Consider the following 22076-nt stretch of genomic DNA (forward strand, 5'->3'; position numbering starts at 1 on the left):
TATATCTATCTATTCATCATGATGGCCATACTTTGAAGAAAGTAAATGTTAAACATGCCATGATGAGAAATTTTGAAGTAAGGCCTTCATTTGATTGGTTTTCACACACACAAGGTGAATTCACCAGATCTGTGGAGAAATGAAACCATCCAGTCCTTGCATTGGAATCAAGAATGTGCTTTAACATCCAATCTGTTCTGCTACACTCACTCAATCACTCTCTGAAAGTATCTCTCAATTAGCAGGGGAGAGAAAAGAACTCCAAAGTGGCGTCCTGTTCGCAGCCTTCGCAGCCTGCCAAGAGCCACATCTCGGGGCCGCAATCAGTGACACTCACAATAAACGAGCTGATATTTAATCATTAGGCGAGGAGCGCACAGCGGACGTCTCTAATCTGCACCCGTGGCTGCTGAAAAGTTGCACGGCACGCAGAGGGGAAGCCGTGAACTCTCTGTGTCAGCTTCAGCTGTGTGCTTGCGGGGTTTCGGTGGCAGACCCAAGAGGGGTAACGTTGCATAGCAGGAGGCCTCGGCATGCCATTGCAATTAATGTATTGTCTTACTTAATAAGATGGAAATGTTGGAATGATTAGTGAAGACTGTGGTGTGCACTCTGGGGTCGGTGGGAGGATTAGTTACGAAAGTGCTGAGGCACTGATACCTACTGCTGAGCTGGACTGAAAGAGAAAAATACACTTTTCTACCGTATGTGCAGTCATATTATTGTCAGGTCCAGTGTGAAACTGTGAAAAACAGTCTTGATTTTAGATTGATTAGCATGTTTTAATAAAAACCAGGAGCAATATGGCAAACCAATCACTAAAACATAATTCTGGGGATATTGTATTTTTTTTTATTTGCCATTAAATCTCAAGAAGAGACCAAACCAACAATGAATTGATCTCTGCAAGTACCAAAGCTCAATATATCATATGCCCCTTTGCCACTGAACTCTAAAAGCATTAAATCAGATCAATGAGCCGTACTGTTTTACTGGCTCACGTGGTAGTTACAACAAACATGGGCACTGCAGGTGGTATAAAATCCAATGTAGTTGAAAATAGTCCCCAAACGTACTGGTTCTCATTTACCACTGTTTGAGTAACCTCATCTGAAAAGTACAAGGACCATCAAGACATTGTGTAGACTTTTCCTTTATTCCAAATTAATGTTTATATTTGTAACCCATTTTCAAAGATATATGTACAGAGAGCAACATATTGAGACAGACTAATGCAGAGCTCGTGTAATTTAAATTTGTAAAAAAAAAAAGAAAATAAAAAGAAAGAAATACTTGAATATAAGATTGGGTTAAATTTAACTGTTGTTACTCATAGTACCTGCATTACAAACTACGGTTTATGATCTTATCACTTAGTGCAAACTATAGCAAAGTGCACAAATGGATGTACATGCATCCATTTGTATGATGAATGAAAAACTACCAACGGGGAGCATAAAGTCTGAGGAAGTAACTGATAGAATGCAGTAGGCAGTCGGACCACTGAAATGGGCAGATGTAAGCATTCTGCAGATATAACGTTGTCAAACTTATTTTATTCTCAGCTCGTGAGCTATGAGGGAAAACTATTTGGACATTAGGGCTCAAACAGTTATTAGAGGCATTAAAATCTATTTGAGCACCTTAGGCGTTGCCCACATAAGGAACTGCAACTGGCCAATTACAGCTTGGTAAGCTGGTAATAAATTGCGAGTCTGCGGTGCAGTGCCGAGATATAGAGCAGTAAAGACTTGACATATCAGCGGGCAAAGCTGTAAAAATCTTTAACTCCAATTACATAACAAAAGCATAAATTAACATTCAAAGCTGTTGTGTTCTTCATTTTGATTTGGAATAAGTAACAGCAGAGAGCAATAAAGCACAGATCATGTGGATTGTTTCCTCATTAAAAGCGTATTGAACTGTGGAATGTGTTTCCAAGCTGATGAGAAAGTCCCAGCGTGTGCAAGGGCTTAAGTATCTGAAAACCACAACATCCATACTGTTGTGTCACATGACGTGGAAATACAATATGACAGTAATTATATTTTGCATACCTTCATGGAATAATGAAATTATTACCAACCTCTTTTGAGTAAATACCACCACAGCAAACCAAACAAGAAGAGGCCGCATGATTTTTTGAGAAAATATTTCTCCGGTGAAGAAATTAGCCACATCGAGTGTTCATAATTTGTTTTTTATTTTCTCCCTCAACACATATAATTGCATCCAGAGGGGCGTGTGCGTGTGTGTGTTGGAGCAGCTGCCTCTGTGCCACACTATTGTGTCAAGAGCTGGGTCAAGAGCAGCGTCACTTGTGCCCACATCAATTAACAGGACCACCAAATGTGTTTACCCAGGCTGATTGACAGGAGAACTACAATGGCAGATCAGGGGCTTCACCTGTTTTTATTTTTTTTAAGTGGATTTTATTCTTCCGGAAAGTTGATAAAATAATGATCATGTGAAATATCCTATTGTAATCATTTCCCAACACTCCCTTTTCCATTATTTATTTTTACAGTGTGTAAAAACTATATCTTTAGTCAGCTAGCTAAACTGTGGAGTATGGATATCTTGCCTCTGAATCCATCACACACTCACTGCACATCAAAGGGATCCATTGAAGTCTCCTTGATGCACTGAAAATGTATATATTCTTGATAAAGTTACACAAAGTCCATGATCTGCTTCCATATTTTGAGGAATACCTTAGTTTGGGGAATATAGAGGTCAATGTTTTGTTAACCAAGTGGTCACTAGCCTAAGAGGAAACAGCTACCGTCCACTGGTCGGATGCCAACCTCATAGTGACTTGGCCACTCATTTAACTCCCCATGGACTCAAAAAATACTTTTATACTTGAGTTTTCACAGGAATTGTAGAAATTGGATACAATGCAATGTGCTGATTGGTGTACTTTGGAGATGCCGGCTGTGTTTTTAACCCAAACTTGACAAGTAAAATTAGAATCACTGGTTTTACAGAGGGGTTTGTGCCAGACTGCTGGCCAGAGGAAGTTTTGCTGTTATTATGACTTCACTGGGTTAACACTGGAAACAAAAGCATCTCAGTGTAGCCATGCATCTCTGGAGCTGCTATAGCAACAGGTCAGTGAGCCAATTACTGCAGAGAGGAGATTCTGACCCTTTGTTCTAATTGGCTGACTCTATTCTGAGTGATAATAAACATATCAAGTAGGCGTCTGATAAGGCTGAACAGCAGATCCAAGTGGTTGGTTTCGGTTTTAGCTAGGAGCAGTGACTTCTTTCTTTGTTGTGACATCACAAAGTTACAGAATTCCTGAGAGCTCATTTTGAGGCTCAGTTTTTGATACAGGCTGGAAGTATGTCAATGTGGACTGAAGCTTTCAAACTTTCACAATATTAATATAAAACCCAGACTTGCTTTATTATGATAAAATCACTTTATACATTACATAGAGACTTTAAGGTTATACCTTATACCTGTGGTATTGATTTTCTCACGAAAAACGTTGGCGAGAAAGTGAACAAATGTATTGCCCAAAATGTTTCTTACAGTATATATAATTACTTTACCTTTATTTTAGTTTCCAAAGAAGATCAAATTACTCTAAATGTTACTTAAATATGCAGTCAAAAGATAGAACATAACATTATCTTTTCATATGACATTATTTTTGTGCCTCATTCTTGAGCATGCAGTGGTACTTTATGAGCCCTGCACATGCCAAGGAATGCGGCACAAAAATAACACCATATTTCCAAACAACTTCCTTCTGAGCATGAAACAAAAATAATCAATTTCCAAAACAACATCATCCTAAAAAAAAACCCAAGTGCAGCATTCTCTTGAAAACTAAGTGAGAGTAAACCTCCCACTGTCTTGTATATTTACTGTTTATGTCAAGTTGATGTGCTGATCTTTATGGAAAACATGAAGAGATTATTGGAGGGAGGCAAATCAAAGTGACACTAGTGACACACACTCATGCCGACCAATATACACTACAGGAACCACAAGCTGGAGTCCCTAAGGCTGTGGTGAGTTTATGGCTTGTTGTGACGTATAAAAGCCAGCAACTCCTTAGTGTGTCTTCGCTGCTGATTGAGTTTTAATTGATTTCTCATAGAAGTGCGGTTCATTCTTGTCATTGAGACGGAGTCTTTTGGGGTTTTAATTTGCAGATCTCTTGATTTATCCCCCGAGTCTGTGATTATTACAATTATGTGGCTTTTGTAATTGGTGGATATCGAGTTGATGTTTTTTTGGGGGGAAAACTTTACTTTGAAACAGTGAAAGCTGCCAGGGACAATGAGGCCGTCCCGGGTGGGGTTTGATACATGGGCACACTTGTGGTTGAACCAATGTGTGTGTGTGTGTGTGTTGTATACAGTAGTACAAGCATGTTTATTCATATTTCTGCAATCTGTACGTCCACAGTGTGCGTGCCGACCACAGCGCCGTCGCTGCCCGGCTGTCTGCTTGCAAGTGTAATGCGTGTTTATGTTTATTCAAGTGTGTGTTTGTGTGTGTGTGTGTGTGTGTGTGTGCGTGTGTGTTTATGGAGTGACTGTGATGTGGAGCACCTGCCCTCTCCGCCCAGTCTTGCTGCTGCTGCTGCTGCTGCTGCTGCTGTGTGGCGGCTACTGAGCTGGAACCTTCCGGATGACATCATCAAACGGTGACAAGGCAGACAGGTCAGGGCGCCTGTGGTTGTTGCTGGAAAAGGCTACTCCCAAAAACGTGTGTCTGTACATTTGGCAACACGTTTGCCCTATTTTCATATTGATCTTGAAATGGGTAGAATTCTATAATATATTCAGTTTTAACATCCTATATTATTTCAAGTTTCTCCATGCAGCCCACTGCACCATCAGCACAACGGGCAGATGCATGTGTGACGTGTACCTGTGCTGTGTTCATGCGACGGTTCAGACAACACTTACCAGAAGCTTCAGTTCTGTCTATTTTCTTCCAGATGACTCTTTCCTTCTTGTCTTCATACAGTATGTCTTTAAAATATGAGTCAAAAGCCCCAGAATAAATGATGAACAAATTGCTTTTATTGGGTCACATACACTCAGCTCTTTGCGTTTAGGCAACGGAGTCTGAATTTTTTCTCAAACATGCGCCTCAACTGGTAGCAGCAAAGTCTGGTATAGTTCTGAGTTTGTACTCACCCTTTGCTTCATTTTTGTTATGTTTTTGTTGTATTTTCTTCACTATTGGATACTGTGGGGAGATGAGTTTGTTCATAGCTTCTTTCATTGAAAACGGAGTGGTTAGGGTTGCTGTTCTTGTGCAAAGGTGAAGGCTCCAGAAGATCCTTTGTACCTTCAGCCATCAGGCTTTTTTAATTCTTCTGCAAATTGTCTTATCTTACCATATCTTTGTCACTTGACCTATGGGATATGCAGTTTTTAAATATGTCAAGAGTATCAAAAAAAAAAAATACAAAAACAATTTGGCTTAAATACTTAAGTTGTTTCATGAACTTAGTCACATCTGGTTGTAATGTCCCAGTTTTGCCCCCTAACTTAGAAATACAACAGCCACGTCAAATGCATTTGCAAATACCTGTTATTTGTTGCCCCTGTATTAAGCAGAGACTGCAAAGTGACCACCTACTGTACCAACCAACACCTGGAATACCCTAGCAACTACATATCACCTACTGTATGAGAAACTCAACAGCAGCCATTAGGAAATGAATTGGACCTGCCACGTCAATCCCTCAGCTATCTGTACAAAACATGTCAAGTAGGCTACCACATAACACATAACACATCTGAGGATAAAGGTTGCTTATTTTTCTCTTATATTCTATTCTCTCTCATTTGATTTTATAACAAGTGCACAGTTACAGATACAGTGGTTGTTTAAAGTCTTGTTCCATCAAGTAATCCAGCAGCTTTGGACTGAATCCCCTACATTTCACCATATTCTTAAGAGTTCATACATATAATAGAGACTTAGGTAAGTAGAATTTATTTTTACAGAAAACATTTGATGACCAAGAACACTTCTGCGTATTAAATAAACTATAATAATTCAAATTTGAGAGTAAGAAAGTGTTTTTCATAAAAGCAGAATGGTAACATGAATGGTCAGAATGGTATGCGAATTTACCAAAGCATTAGGGAATGAAAGAACAACATTTCACGAAATCTCACAAAAATATGAAACAGAAAGAATTTTAGCACCCCTGTTATTTCTTTAAATATTCTACCCACTGCTGAGTCTCTAAACGCTCTATAAAATGCTTTCTTACACGCTCTGCTCGACTGCTCTTTGTTTGCGCTCTTCAGTTTCACCCTGGAGTATGCATGTGTTGGTCTGTCTAGACCACAGAGGACAGGTTACGCGGGGTATATTCTTTTTCCACTTGCAAATTTAGAGGATATTATGGCCTGTTTCCACCTGCAAAACCAAACCCAAGTGTTCCTCCGCCTACCTGCTATTTGTCAGGATCTGTGTAATTACCAGTGTCTATCCCTCACTCTCCATCTCATATCCTGAGCACAACATTTGCCCAAATTTAACCTACTGGCTTTGAAATGGTTTTCGCTCAAAAACAGCACTCCGGTTTCACTCCGGGGGAAAAAAAAGAAGTGGCGGGATGATGCTGCCAGGGCGCAATATAGACAAAATATCTCCTGTCCTGTGCGTCCCGCGTGCCACCGCATCATAATCAAATCAAATCATTTTTCTACTTTTCTACTCCTGACTCGCTGTGCGCAGGAGACGGCGCGTGGCTGCCCAAACAAAATAACCCAGAATGCACTGCAGGACCAGAATGGTATCGGCGTTTCAGCGAGCGCTCCCTTGGAGAAACAATTTTGATTCAGGAACATTCCTATTTCAGGAACTTTAAATGTTAAGTAAAGAAACATTATGAGAGGAGGCCTGAATGGAAAGCTGTGTGTGTGTGTGTGTGTGGATGTGCATGCATGTGGATTAGAGGAGACGGAGTCGAGAAAGTGTGTATGTGTGATTTGGACATACACCTCTAAGCACACCTAAGTGTATCTAGCCAAATGTTTTTATATGGTTCCATGACAGGGGAGAGAGTGTGTCTAACAAAGAAGACTATTTCGATGGGGCCGGTCAGTGAAGGAGTGCTGGACTCATAATGACATAGAAAACAAACAGTGGTGAATGGGCACATGGTCCCTCTGTAACCACAGGACCCTTAACGGGAAGAGCCTGTCCAGCAGTGCACAGCCCACCTCCAGCAGTACAGGAAGACCCAGGCGCCAAGGAGTTAAAGTACACCTACTGTGTGTGAATGTCTGTGTGTGTGTGTGTGTGTGTGTGTGTGTGTGTGTGTGTGCGTACAGTGTGTGACACGCATGTTAGATCAGCTGCACATATGTGCTAATACCTGATGGAGATGATTTTTTGAAATGAGTATGAGATGTTTTCGGGGATGTCTACTGAGTGGCTGCTTGGTTGCTATGTTCTCCTCGGACCGGTTCTCTTTTGATGTGTTTATTGAGATGTGTCTCGTGACCTCAGCATATTGGTGTTTTTTGTTCCATTGCTGATGATCATGTTATGTGTATCAATTCTGTTCCCTCCACTTGAAGATATAGAATTATTCCCTTTTTACATTTCCATATTTAAAGACAAGCGCCTCTAATTTGTTGTTCTATGTGCTATGACGGCCTACACAGCCTGAACTCCTACATAAACTCATATTAGATGTATATATATTTGTATTAATGATATTTTTGTAGGATATATCATTCTGTGTACTATTTTTAATATGTGTACGAGTAACTGCTGCACAATCAGTGTTAATGGATGATTGTTTACTGATGCATAGCAGGTGTGTGCGTATGACGTGATTTTTAAATATGGCGTCTGTCTCTATAGTACTCTTAAAGGGATAGTTCACCCAAAATTCTAATTTCACTCATTATCTACTCACCCTCATGGCGTCAGTGCAACTCGTGCGAGATTTGGACGGATTTTTTCGGAACAATTTCTCATGTTGGGGCTTCAATACAAGAGGGACATTACAGACGAGCACTATGGAGGTATTTGGATGTTTTTTGGTGTGTCTTTTTGGACGAAGAAAAGTGGGCTCCGTTCGCAACCGTCATATGGACATGCAGTGCTGCACGGAGCCCCGCTGTAACTCAGAGAAGGCACGGAGGACTCTGAAACTTCTCCCAGCCCTTATTCGACATGAGGGTGAGTAGATAATGAGAAATTTGAATTTTGGGTGAACTATCCCTTTAACATCTGAAGAAGAGCTTGCAGCTCGAAACGTCATGATTTAATACAATTTTTTTGCACTGGAACCATATGGTGTTGCGGACCCCTTCTTTTTGTTTTCATGATATGGACGTGACTCAAAAAAGGAAAAAAAAAAATCACTGACACTCACTCCTGCACAGTCACGCAGCTGGTACACGCGCATTTACATGCACACACGCATACACACACACACACTGCTGTCTCACATACACACACAGTCACAGGGGAGACTTCCCAATCAACCACCAGTAACAATATTATCCTGCCATTCACTGTCGCGGCGTGATTGATGAAGCCGAGGGAAGGCCCGACTCACACCGCTCCAGATCCCAACATGGAGCTCATGTAGAATAACAGTGCGCAGACAACGACTCATATTAGACTGAGATTGTTGCTACATGTACAATTTAATGGCCAAAAAATACTGAGCTGTCCCCACGTGGAGAACTGTGATCCAAATGCATTCTCTGGTGAAACGTTTGGCAGCGAAAGAGAAGGATTTTTAATAGTTTGAGAGTTAATCTGCAAGAGTGCATACAGTTCAACTGAAGTTAAGATGAGGCTGTATTGTACCCAGAGTTGCACAAGTGAAAGTCGCAATGTCCCTCACAATAAATCCCTGATTACTACACAGTGACCAATAACTCTCTTCATGTACATGCGGCTATGCCTGTATTGTTTTAAGAGTGAATTGAACAAAATAAAAAAAACGAGACTCATGAGATTTGGAATGAGCCAGAATGTGGAATTTATGGTTTAATCAAAACTCAGTTTTTTGAAGTTCTTCCCAGAGGTGAAAGATCTGTGTATGTACACAACTTTAAATGTTCTTTTGCATTTTAATAGAGATCAAGACAAAGTCTGGTATGAAGGGGAAAAAAAGTTGAACAGGTAGATTTTGTTCTTTGGAACATAAATGCCACCTGATGGGAGTGTTAACACGTTGTAATGTTGTGTGTCATGTAATCAAATGTGGAATAGATCATTTGAATGGAATGACTATGCAAACTGCAGATTGGGGAATTACTTGCTGAGGTTACCGCTGTACTGTTGAACGATGAAGAGCTTCATCACGCAATACAAACTCTCCTGTAAGAGAGTGCCCCTACGGTGACAGGTGTACCAGACCTTGGTTGCAACAATAAACATGTGCAGTGTTCTGTCCAGCACCAGTTATGCTGCATTCACATTGAGTCCGGCAGACGGCAACAAGCAAATGCCGCTGGACGGAACGGCAAAAACAAACGGTCCGAATCAGACGGGAAAACGGCATTTTGCCGGCCTCTCCCAAGTTTTACTGTCATTGTCTTGTCCACTAACATGACAACCGGTTTGCCATCTGCTGGACGCAGCATTAGGCCTACATTTACATGAAAAAAACTTTTTTTTCCAAAAGATCACGGTTTGGGTTCTTTCTTAGCATTGCATCATCTCCTTGTGATGCATTTTTGATTTTGCTGCTCGAAGTTTGACTGTGCCCTGTGATTTGCTTGTGACTTGTGAGTGTCACAGTTGGCAAATCAGAATGAGCACCACTTGTTGCTTACACTGTGCATAGGTGAAGTGAAAGCTGTTAACTCGTGATTCAGAACAAAGTTGAGAGATAAAATATATAACACTGTTGAAGTTTCTGTAAAGTGGGTTTGGACTGGACCAGACAAGAACAGTATGGAGGACTAGGAAACTTTTTATTATCTAAAATAGTGATGTCTTAAGAACCTCAAATGAAACCATCACCATGTATTTCTACAAGAGGAAGATATTTTTCCATGTGAGGCAGGACAAGACTGGTGAAAACAGAGAGCTGTGTAGCGTGGGTGGTGGTGTCCAAACAACAGATGCACGTGGAAATGCAGACATGTGTTCGCTTTCCGGTTTGTGCCCCTCTCTGTCAGCCCACACAAATGTTTTAGAGACGCTGGATTTAGTTTTATTGCCTGCTTTTATTTATTTTCTTACTATGTCTGGCAGATGCACAGATTTTTCCACCTTGTGAGGTTTAGTGAAGACATCCTGAGGGGCAGTGGTTGGGTTTTAAAAGAGGCACCTTTAGGTCAGAGCTATTTTGAAACCAGCTGTTTCTATCGGTCATAGTAAACAATGTGCAACACAAAATAAAATACTTTATTTGCTTGAACTACCAACATGTTATAGGATGGATCTTCCATATGGACATATCACTTGATTTACACTGATACAAAGCCTTAATGGTTATAGCTACAACTTTTTCATTCATATTTCATACTTGTTCTGTGTTTTATTTGAAGTAAAGTGTTGATATTCATAAGAATATTATGGAACATCAACGATAGCACATCTTTTGTTGTAAGTACCAAAAATGATTGGCCAAACAATCCAATCAAAATAAAATAAAAACACAAAAACAATTTGAGATGGAGGGTGGGTCTGGGTGGGCTGGACATAGTAGTGCTTTGTTATGACATCACAATGTCACAGAGGCCATGACAGGTCATTTCAAGTCTCTGTTTCTGAACACCGACTGAGTGCATTTCTCTGGATTGAGCTATTTTATACTTTAACAATATTAATATTGTTAAAGTATATGATTTACAATCAAAAATATGAATCAAAATCTTACTTTATACAACATTGGACCTTTAAACTGCCACATAAACAGTGACATGAACTGCATGCCTATTATCCATTAATTCTGCTTGTTTACATGTTGCCATGATAACTGTCAGTAGCTCCTCACCGTCAGTCCTCTAGGCCGACACTACCCCCAAATCACTCACGTCAGACATCCCATAGGTCCACTTATTGCTTTCAAAACATCGTAAAACAGAAAAAAACTCCTATTTCAAAAATTGTGCCAGGGTGCCAACAGATGGTTTATAAGGTCACTCTGGTGACTAACCATTAGGAAAGTGTCTCAGTTGTCTACAGTAATGTGGTGCTTTTCATGTGGGCCTTTTTTTATTGGGACTTTAGTGACTTTGTGAAAATTTTGATATCATATGATTTAATGGAAAACATTCATAATAAAGTAAAGGACAAATGACACATAAACACAGATAAGAAAAGATAAGTGTTAGACAATCACTGGTAAATTCTGCACTCTGCAGAGTTAAACTAACTTGATCCTGATGGGTGAAGGAGAAATGCTGAGAAACATTTTTCACCGTAACACCTCTCTGGGGTGTCTGGAGGTGCACGTGTGCCGACCGCAGCAGCTCCCCCACTTAGTTTTATTACACAGGGTCATAACGTTCTTCCGTGCGTTGTTCTACTGGCTCCTTTTCCTCCTTTAAACTCACATATTACACTGCCAAAGACTAATTGCCATAGTTACATATTCTCCGACTATATCTGTTTCAGCCGTGTTTGTGTGTGTATGTAAGTGTGTGTGTGTGTGTGTTAGTGAATACCAGACACAAACCAGCAGAGAGAAAGAGAGAAAGAGAGAGTGAGAGAGACGGGTTTCATCGGCAGAATGTCTGGTTCATGCCCCTGTTAACCGCAAGTATAGCTAAGATATATCGGCAGTTCCTGTGCATTCTGGGATACGGTGCTGGCAATAAACAGAAACAGAGGAAATCTGAAATGAAGTGACTGAGACTTTTTACGACCTGTCCTCTTCCCGATGCAGAGGTCTGCAGACTGAATCGCCAGTACCCCTCCAAATAAATAAAACAATCCAACATATAAAACTGCTATGCATCATATATATATCTTGCTGTCTGCAGCTGAAAAACAAGAACACACACACACTGAAGTTTTGCACGAGAACGCTGGACCGTCGTTTGATTGATATTGTCTCCAAGGTTAAACACACTTTAATGAGAAGTCCTCCTTTCCTCTCGTCTTTTTTTTTTTATCGGCTGCCGATTTGGCACGCTGGCCCAGGAAACATGGCCTGAATCGGAGGGGCAAGTTGATGATGATGAGCTCTATTCATTCTGTGAGCGTTGACTTCTTCCACAGCTCAGGCCCATATATTGTGGAAAGGACAGAATGCTATAGCCTCGATGTACACATGCACAATATCTGCTGCTGGCTGGAAGTGAGCCATTGTTACCTTCTTTATTAGGCTGTTGCTTCATTTCTTTTCTCTAGAGAATGCTTCAACGTACCGTATCCTGATTTAGGAGTTGCTAGTGTAAGGTATGAAGTCAGAAAATCACATTGCATGCTGTTTGGGGAGTTTTTATCCAAGTCATCTTTCAGAGTTTAGATTAGCACCGGTGGCCACAGCAGGATCGAAACCCATTACCATGGTAAGCTATGAGCAAATAAATTACAAAGAATAAAAAAAGCACCAAAGAAAATAAAATTGCAAGATTTAACTCTTCTATATGTCATTGTGTGGCTAGGGTGGACAACGCTGACTGACCCGTTGACTTATGTTTTAATAAAAAGCTGATATCATCCTAATATATCAGCACAACTCTCTTCTTTTAGTGCTGAAATTATATTTTTTGTGTCACTTTCTGGGATCGTGGAAACATTAGGGCTGAATCTTCACCCCTGCTGCGATCATCATCCGACTCCTCCATCCTCTTTGATTTGGTTCTGGCTCTGATATCAATAAGCTTGATTTGGGAGGGGAATAGCTGAGGTCATCCTGTGAACTTGAACTGGATCCACTGATACTGTTTGGATAGGTGCACAGTAGGCCTTGAGAGACATACAATTTAGCGGTAACCATCACTTTTTATTCCATGCTAACTGGGCCACCACTGTACTTTGGCTCAGCACTCAAGAAGAATTATTTGGGGGAATAAAGTTGCAGATTGAAAGATGAATTTATACAAACATCTCTCAGAGCCAGAACTACTCTGGGGACAAGTTCAATGGTTAGAGGATATTTCTTGCGGTATTTAATATTTTTCTTGTTGTCGACAAGTTTCATGATAAGAACAAAAACACAAAGAAGTGGTCCTCCACACAAGAACTGATCTCATTTTCTTTGCATCACTCAGCCACATGTTTTGAGTAAATCCCACAGTCACTGTCTGACTACTGTAAATATTCATTTTAGCACCACATGTGTATTAATCCAAGGAAGAATACAGCTGCCAATAAAATTTAGCTCATAATGCTGGTGGATTAAATGTTTGTAAGGGTTCTTTCTGAAATAATAGTACTGTACATACTATATATTTAAGACTTGTTAGGAATCAGTGGGGACAAATGGATGGACGCATCCATTTGTCAGTTGTTTGGTGTTATTCCAAAAAATGGATGTGTCCATCCATTTGTCGGAATAACACCAACATGACAACATTTTTTTTCCAAGAACAATTCTTCCTCCAAGAACAGCTTTGTTGTAAATTAGTTAGCAGGTTCATTCCAATTCAGATGATGTCTACTCTGAAATATGAAAAATCTGTCCACAGACTTCGTAGAGACAAACAATCTAACATTTGACCCAAATACTGTTGCAGTTTCTGGCTTTCACCATGAACTTACTGTCAACACCTTGTGAAAATATTTAATTTTGTTTTATTGAGTCTGTTTTAATACTTCCATTTATCTGATGAGTTATCTGCTGACCACAGTCACTCCCTGCACAGTGAAACTGCTCCCATCTGGTCACAGATATATCATGTGACATGATTCATGTCTAGCAGCAGAAACAAAAGAACATTTATTTGTCACTATTTTCTTTTATTAGTCTCATGTAACCGCTTGTTTCTTATGTTAGTTGAGTGTTTGATTACTTCATTATTCTGTTTATTTACTCCTTGACCTTTACAAATAATAGAAAAATATAACTTCTTTGGCCGTGACTTTTGCTGGCGTGGAAGCATGAAATGTTGTACATCTGATGAAACTGTGCCATTTAGCCACTGCATGAACATAAAATACAGTTCAATGCACTTACATCTCAGTTCAAAGATGCATGAATTGACAACCATGTAATGACTGACAGGAGAAGCTATGTAATCATTAGCATCGCTAACATGTGAAAACAGCCTCAAGAATATAACATAGGTCACTCAATCCCTAAGATTTGATTTTGTCTTTCAGTAGAAAACAGCCTGTGGTGATAAATTACAGATGTTCCTTTTGTCCATATTGTCAACTTTCATTTATCCGGTGAGGTGATGACCGAGGTCAGAGTACGTCACACTGACTTTCTACACACACATTTTCCCAGCATGGATTCAAACTAGCAACTCTCCAGCCACAGTCTTGACTCTCTGCCCATTAGGCCACAGCTCATGTTGAAACTCTTTGTTCTCTCCAGGATGTTCCTGCTCGGAGCTGCTTGTTGGACCACTCAGCCAAAAAGTTTAAGCCACTGTGACAGTTGCTGGCAACATACAGCAGCAGCCCTACTTGAGTTATAGAAGATCACTACATGTGGGATCCCACCGAGCGTGAGTTATGCTCCCACTGCCTCCCGTTGTCTTTTGATCACAATTTATTGCTGAGAGCTTTGTGTCGACCTTGCCTTCTGACACACTGAGCAGAGATGTGAGGGTGAGATAATGTGAAGATATTTTTATGTTGTCTCTTGGAGATTGCTGAATAGGATTACACTGATTTTTCAGATAAAAAGAATTAATGGCCACTTACTTTTATTTGTGGCGTGCAGCCACAATTAGGGTGACAAAAAGGGCATAGAGGGAGTCATTTTGTTTTGATACAGAGTTGTATCAGTTAGTGCTGTAATTATCAAATGGTTAATTCATTTAATAAACTCACTGTCTAATTTTATTGTAGCAACCATAACTTCGAACAGCAGGCACGTCAACCTTTCGCCACCTGCTGAAATGTTGTATAAGGGGCTTTAATAAGCCCTACTCAAAGAGTTTGAAAGTGTCTTCCCAAAACCAAAATAAAATTATTTTCCACAAATTATGTGCATTTATATATATAAATATTAGTATATTGGGGGTTAAAGGTCACATTTGTTCAAGATGAGTAATCTGATCAGACTGGACAAGTAAATCCAATTTGAAACCATTTATATGGGAGTTAACTACTGTAGCTCTATTTTGCACTACACAAAACAATGTTGGTCTTTTATTTCCATGTCCCATATATCCCCCTTCTCTTTGTCTTACAGTAAATGTGGAGCTTTTTGTTGAAATGAACTAAAGTCCATTGGCACAGTTTGGACTGGTAAGAAATCTGTCATTCAAACCCCGGTGCAGATTGAAACCATTTGAAAAGTGGGTCTCAGTCAGTGTTCGCTCTGATGCAGGCAAACGTGTAGATACTGTAGGTGAGAGGAATGAATTCAAAATAAATCCATCTGGTGTTCATCAGCCTTTAAGGATGTGATCTTTCCTCTTGCTAAGCCACATATTTAAACCATTTGGTAGAGACGGTAAGACATCTGCAACCAGGATGAGAGTATGAGGACTTAATCAAGAGCAACCAAAACAACTGATGAATAGATTAGCCAAGATTTCTGGTGGTGGGTCTCTGGTGGTGATCTTCTCTAATCATAAACTCAGTTTAGCACCATGCACACTCAAGGGGTAGGATTCAGTGTACTAGTCCTTTGGCCACAGGTTCACCAGATGTTGTAGCAATGAACAGAGGGAAAAACTTAACAGTCAGGGTAGCTCTGATGAGTCACCAGCCTAATGGACCATGGTATGAAACCTGATATAGGCTGTGTCTGCATTGAGAGGGCAGTTTAGTGCAAACAGTGTCATTACAACAACCTGAGGCCTCACAGGCCAGGACCTCATGTGGTGAAGTATATGCCAAGAAACCAAAGAAAGGAGAGGGTTGAACACAATACAGTCCTGAACGGAGGGAGTCCAGTTGCAGGCAGGGAGAGCAGGGAAGAAGGAGAGGGAACGGGCCAAAGTCTTTGTTTTATCTGGAGCAAATGAGATACTTGCATCATAGCAGAGCTCCAAGAATAATGTCAAAACCTGATGACTCAAAGAGAAAATAGGGAGTTGATGAAAATGAAGCTTAGCCTGCCTCGCCTTGTTAGCACTCAAACCTGAGTGCAGAGGTTGCCTTTGGACAATAAATGTGTTGGTGCATCATTATCTTGTTTTTATGTTGTTTTACTTTTACTGCAACTTGAAGCTGGCTATGAAAAATAATGCATGCAGACAGTGTGAAATACTCCCAGTTTTATAACACAGCCAGTGCTGCAGTGTATCCCAGGTGCCAGGTGACTTACAGTACTCTGTCAGCTGTCACTCATCAGCAGTTTGCAATTGACTTCAGTCCAGAACTGACTGCGGAAAACCTGCAACTGAACAGGTTTGTATGATTTTTTTTTCAGCTCCTGAACAGCTGGTTTTATTAATAAGAGATGCGAGTATTCACAAAAATAGTGATCCAGATTTTAATCAACGGAAAAATTCCAAGCAATTGATTAAAGTAGCTTGCTAACTGGCTTACAAATTAAAAATGCTTAAAAACATTCCCCTATTTTTATGTTTTTTTTGCCCAAACGACATGCCCAAGTTGTGAGCAGCACAGATCCCACATAGTTTGAGATTCAGAGATGTGCCTGATTGGAAAGGTAACACTCTCGGGATTATTGCTAAAGGTGTACAGAAATGGCAGTTTGTCCTGTTTGTCGCGCCGAGTTGTCACGAGCTGCAACACGAGTTTACCCGAGTAAGGAAAACGAATTTGATTGGTCGTTATCGAGCGGGCGGAATATTCAAAGCTTGGGGCGAGACCGAGCTCCGTGTGTGTGTGCGTGTCTCAGACGTTTGAATGACGGATCCAATATCAGTGGCTGATGAATCGTGTAGCTACAGGCTGACGTATAATCCGTGCGCCTGCATTATCCAATGCGAAAAAAAAAACACACACTTTCATCCCGGCTTTACTCAAAAATAGAATTTTGCACAAAGTTTGGCCTACATCGTCTGAAAGATGAGTTATTACATTAATTTTATGATCCAGAGTGGGCTCAAATTCAATTTTCTTTTCTGTAGGCTACACCTTTAAAGTGTCTGTGTGATCTACTGACAAAAAGTGGCAAAGGTTAGAATGATGAGGTTGTTTCCCCGCCCATTGGTTTACCTATAGAATGACATGAGTAGGCTACAGACATTCAGGGACCTAATTAGGCCACAGCCACAGGTCTTGGCTTCATGCAGTCCAAATTTCAAGTCAAAAGACCAAAAGAAACAAAACAAAAAAACAAAACAACCGCTAAACTGTAGGTGCATGCCCAAAGACAGTGGAGCATATATCTACATTATATGCAGTGAAGCGCGCCCGATACACATGGGGTTTGTTTATCAACAATGTGATGGAGTAGGTTAGTGTCATAGACTGTAAAAAGAATAAAATAAATATAAATAAAAGTCATACGTTGAAAACCTCAGACTATTGGCTAAAATGGTAACAACAAAATGTCCATTGGCTCAAACAGCTGTCAATCAAAGCCACGTTGTCATTGTCATGTGTCCTCATTGGCTTTCGAGACATGTACCGGCCCATCCTCGGCACCGATTGGCTCCTGAGTGGTGTCGTTTCACGGATGTAAACAATCAGTCACAAGCTTGACGTGCAAGTCGTAAAATGCGGTAAAGGCTGTTTCTGTGTTGGACTAAATGCATGGACATATCGAGGAAAGTACTTCGCTTAAAAGGAAACGGATTTCACATTTCACAAGCATGGATGCGAGCTGTACAAAAGGCCTTGTGTCATAAGACGGTCATTGTGGATAAAGGGAAGACTTAAAAGGTATGTATGCATCATACGTTAGCTTAGCTTAGCTTAGCTTATTTTAGCCTAACTGCTGATATGGATGTGAGCAACCAAAAATTTTGTGCGTGGTCTTGAATTAATCGGAGCGATCTAAGCTTTCTTATAGGCTATATGACATGAATATGTTTAAGGGTTGGTGTTTAAAACATTCGGAAGAAATTGGTGCTACCTCCCCACTTCAGGCCCGTTCCGTGGGCGGAACAGCATATTGAAAAAATGTAGGCTGCTTTGGATTAATTTTTGCTCCAAATAAACCACCTCCACTTTTTAAGTGCAACTCAGTTTTAAGTGTAGAGTTGCAAGCTAGTTTCAATAGAGAGGCTGCTTGTAAAGTTCAGTACCCCTTTCCACTGACCTCTGCTTCACTCAGCCTGCTGGCCATGCCCACCTCATTAGTTAACTCTGTACACCTGTGCTGAACAGCTGCTTCTCATCTTCAATCAGGAACTGAAGCCTCTCCTGCTCACTCGGTTTCTGCCAGGTTGTTCTTCGACTTACCTGCCTCCTCACTGCCCCGCACATCAGCCTTCTGTCCCCGAAGAGAAGTACTACTGCTTCAGTGTTCCTGGCTTCTGTCTGTCTTTTCCCTGGGCTGTTTGGTGTCCTTCGTCAGTGGCTCTGCAGGGTAAGTTTCAGCTCCAGCCTACCTATGGCTTCCTGTGACTGCCGTCTCTGTTGTTTTGCTACACTTGTCACTGTGTTGGCTACATAGTTACTTCCTCTTAGGTTAACAATAAGGGTCATTAACGTCATTTGGGTCCATATGTTAAAATACAATCTGGTCATGAGTGTGTGGACTGAGGCCTGCGTGCTTCTCTCCTTCTCTCTGTGCTAGCTCAAATTCTCTATAAAGCTGTTCTGATTTACGTTTTTAAAAAATCACAGAACATGCTATTTTAAGACAAATTAATTGCATCTACGTTTCCAAAAGTTCGGCCTTTTGAAGAATCATGTGCTTAAAGGTTGAGTCTCTGAGTTTGTTAGTTGCAGTTTTGTAAACACAACATTCAACCTGGGCCCCTCCTCTTGGGCTCAACTGTGCAGCCCTCTGCCCCTGGTAGCAGCAGCAGCAGCAGTTGTCAGGACTGCAAAGAAAAGGTAATACAGTCCAAGTGAAGCGCTGGAGCAGCGGGCCGATACCCGCCTGCTGCCAGCAACGGGAGACTCGAGGGCTATGTTTTGACGAGTAGGAGGGCCGTTGCGGTGAGCAGGGAAGCGGGTGCTAGCGGCTGATGACAGATCATTTAAAACTGAAAACACCACCACACATAACTGGAAGCCCATAGGTGATGATCAACCAAGATTTCTTTTGTATAAGAATACTAGCCTATATTTAGTTTTTTACGCAAATCCTGCAGACTCTACATGGGCCTGAGAAGTTGCAAAGCTACCATCAAAGTTCCTATCTTATAGCAAATGCTAAAATGTGCAATGGCAAATATGATTTTTCCAAAAAGATTTGGGGAAAATAAAATGTCACAATATGTGTAGCCAGTATTATTAGAAGCTCCACATTCCAATGCTTTTTATTATAACCACAACAAGGTTGCTCACACATAAATTACAGAGAACAGTTGTGGTTGTAAGCTAGATTTCAGTAAACGGGCTAACCAAACCGAAGCTGATGGAAATGGGCCACACAACTGACATATTCAATGAAAAACAGTGGCAAAGGAAGAGACAGAGCTGTGACAGTAACACAAAGGAGTAGGGGGTAAGCACTCGGTTTAAGGACACTTTTCAGGTCAAGGAAAAACATAGGTGGCAGCAGTCTGTTATATTTAGCAACTTTGGAGTTGGCTTTAATACCAGCTAGCCAGATAAACAATGCAAGTTTGTATATTAATCTCCCTAATAATATTAATCTCCTGTCCTTTAGAGGAAGCAATCGCATTATTAAAATGCTTGAGTACAGACCAGGGGTGGGTGATGTACACAAATGTAGCCTAAGAAAATCTCCAGCAGTAACATACAGTAGAAGGTGAAGTGATGAGTGAAACATTTCAGCCATCATGAAAACACTCTCATCTCTCTCTTGAGAAACGATTGCTATCATGTGGCCTGTCAAAGACTATTACCGTCCACATGCAGAATTCACTGCCAAGGGCTTCCCTGCCCTCCACTTGGCTTTGGAAAATATGCAACAAGGGTATTAACGGATGGAAAAACAGTCAAAGTAAAGGAAACATTTAGAGACAAAGGGAAGTAACTGGAAACAGTGTTTTTTGGAAAGACAAAGAACATGGGCGCAAGGTATAAGTAGACTATTAGAGCTGAGCTATTATCTATGGTGGATCCAGCTAATTAGGCATGGCCGCAACACTGCGTAAACTGAGGTGCACCCAGCTGCTGTTCAAATAGATGTTGGCTTTATTTGGACGAAATGAGTAAATATTTCCACTAGGACTGCATTTAAATCCCATCTCTAAAGCTCACGATGGCTGACACAATTACTGTGGCCCCTCGAGTGCAACTGACAGCAGAGTAGGCGTCAGCCAAAACACAGTCAAGACCTTCATGTAGGTGAATTTGTGGCATATAAATTTTAATATATCATACTCTGCCTCCCTTGTTACTTTGTGGAATACTTTGGATTTATAACTCTTACAACCTTCCAGCCCGCAGTGGAAACTGGGTGTCTGCCTTTTCACTGTGAGGGTCACAAGCAGGATCCTGTCATCACTGCAGTCCCCCCCAGTCACTCACACAAAAGGCTCTGCTTCATGTCCCCAGTATGGCACTGCATTAAGACTGAGACAGTGTGTGTGTGTTGCCACAGGCTTGGGGACACCAACACTTACTAGGTGTTGGGTAATGGAAATGGAACTGTGCAGCAGAATCGCTGTTTGCCTCTATAATTGTGAAGATAACAGCCACTGACATTTTTAGAAAATGTTCACAATTGTATAGTCACAGACATTTAATACGTGACTCTGGCCAGTGGATGTTCTGGATGAACAGACAGTTAACAGAGATTCAACTCTCTTTGGCAACCTGTAACTTCAACTGTCCTGATGCTTTACATACCTAATACTTTTCCTCACAGTTTTGTAAAGGAAGAAACCATTTGTCTACATTTTCCAACAATGAAAATTCTAAATTTTGAGATTAGTTCCCTGATATTGCAATAGGCCACTCTGAATTACTGCAAAAACATATTTCTGGGGCCTTGCACGAATCTGGAGATGTCATGTTCCCATCAAAGGTGGCTAAGGTACTGTATAGACCGACATAGCAAAAGGCCAACAGATAAGCTGTTTCTGGAGGTGGACTGTTTTAATTCGAAGGCCTTGTTTCCCCTCTCTTCGTCATCAGCCGTGCATGAGTCAAAAGAGCATTGTCTGCTGTACAAATGTATAACTGAGCATGGAGCAAAGCAAGTGGAAAATGTGCAATGGCAACAATAAAGTGTGGACAGCGAAGGGGGAGTTAGTGGTCGGAGAAAATGTATCTGAGGCGATGAGTAAAAATGAATGTTCTCACTCCTGATGTCATGGGCAGGGGTTACACCAGCTGGTGAGAAGTCAGTCCACCTTTTCCTGTCCGGGCATCTGAAGGGCACCCATGGGAGCGAGACGTCAGCGTCAGAGCAGCCGTCCGCCGCCGTCACCATCATCAACACCAACATCGTCATCACCTGCGAAAGGTAAAGTCCAAAAATCTTTCACCCATCCATTTTTACCCACTTTGGATGAGTGATTTAGAGCCTGCCTCTTCTTACCTGTATCAACAACCACTGTTTTGATTTTATCAACTTTCCATGTCCCACACCTACACAGTATTGCATCTTTTAAGTGTTATTTCGCTTCAGGTTATTTTTAACTTACAGTATATTGCTCCACTGGCCATCTGCAAATCAGAACAGAAACAGCCCTTTTTCTGCAGAGTGGCAACAGGTTCCTGCACATGGTTCTTGATATTTCTATAAAGTAGACTATAAAGACTTTTTTTTTCTTTTTTCTTTTTGGTTTTCCTTAATTTTCTTCTTTACGATGAGGTTTTACCTCACTCTTATTTTCCTGCTCTCAATTTTCTCCATACTTCCCATCCTTCCTGTCTCACCGCAGCCGTTCGCTGTTTGGGTTACAGCGCTTGGATCAGACAAGCCAGGATTTACACACACAGGAAAGATAAGGGGACATTTTTAT

This window comes from Trachurus trachurus, assembly GCF_905171665.1.
Source record: "Trachurus trachurus genome assembly, chromosome: 19".
In the NCBI taxonomy this organism is placed as follows: Eukaryota; Metazoa; Chordata; class Actinopteri; order Carangiformes; family Carangidae; genus Trachurus; species Trachurus trachurus.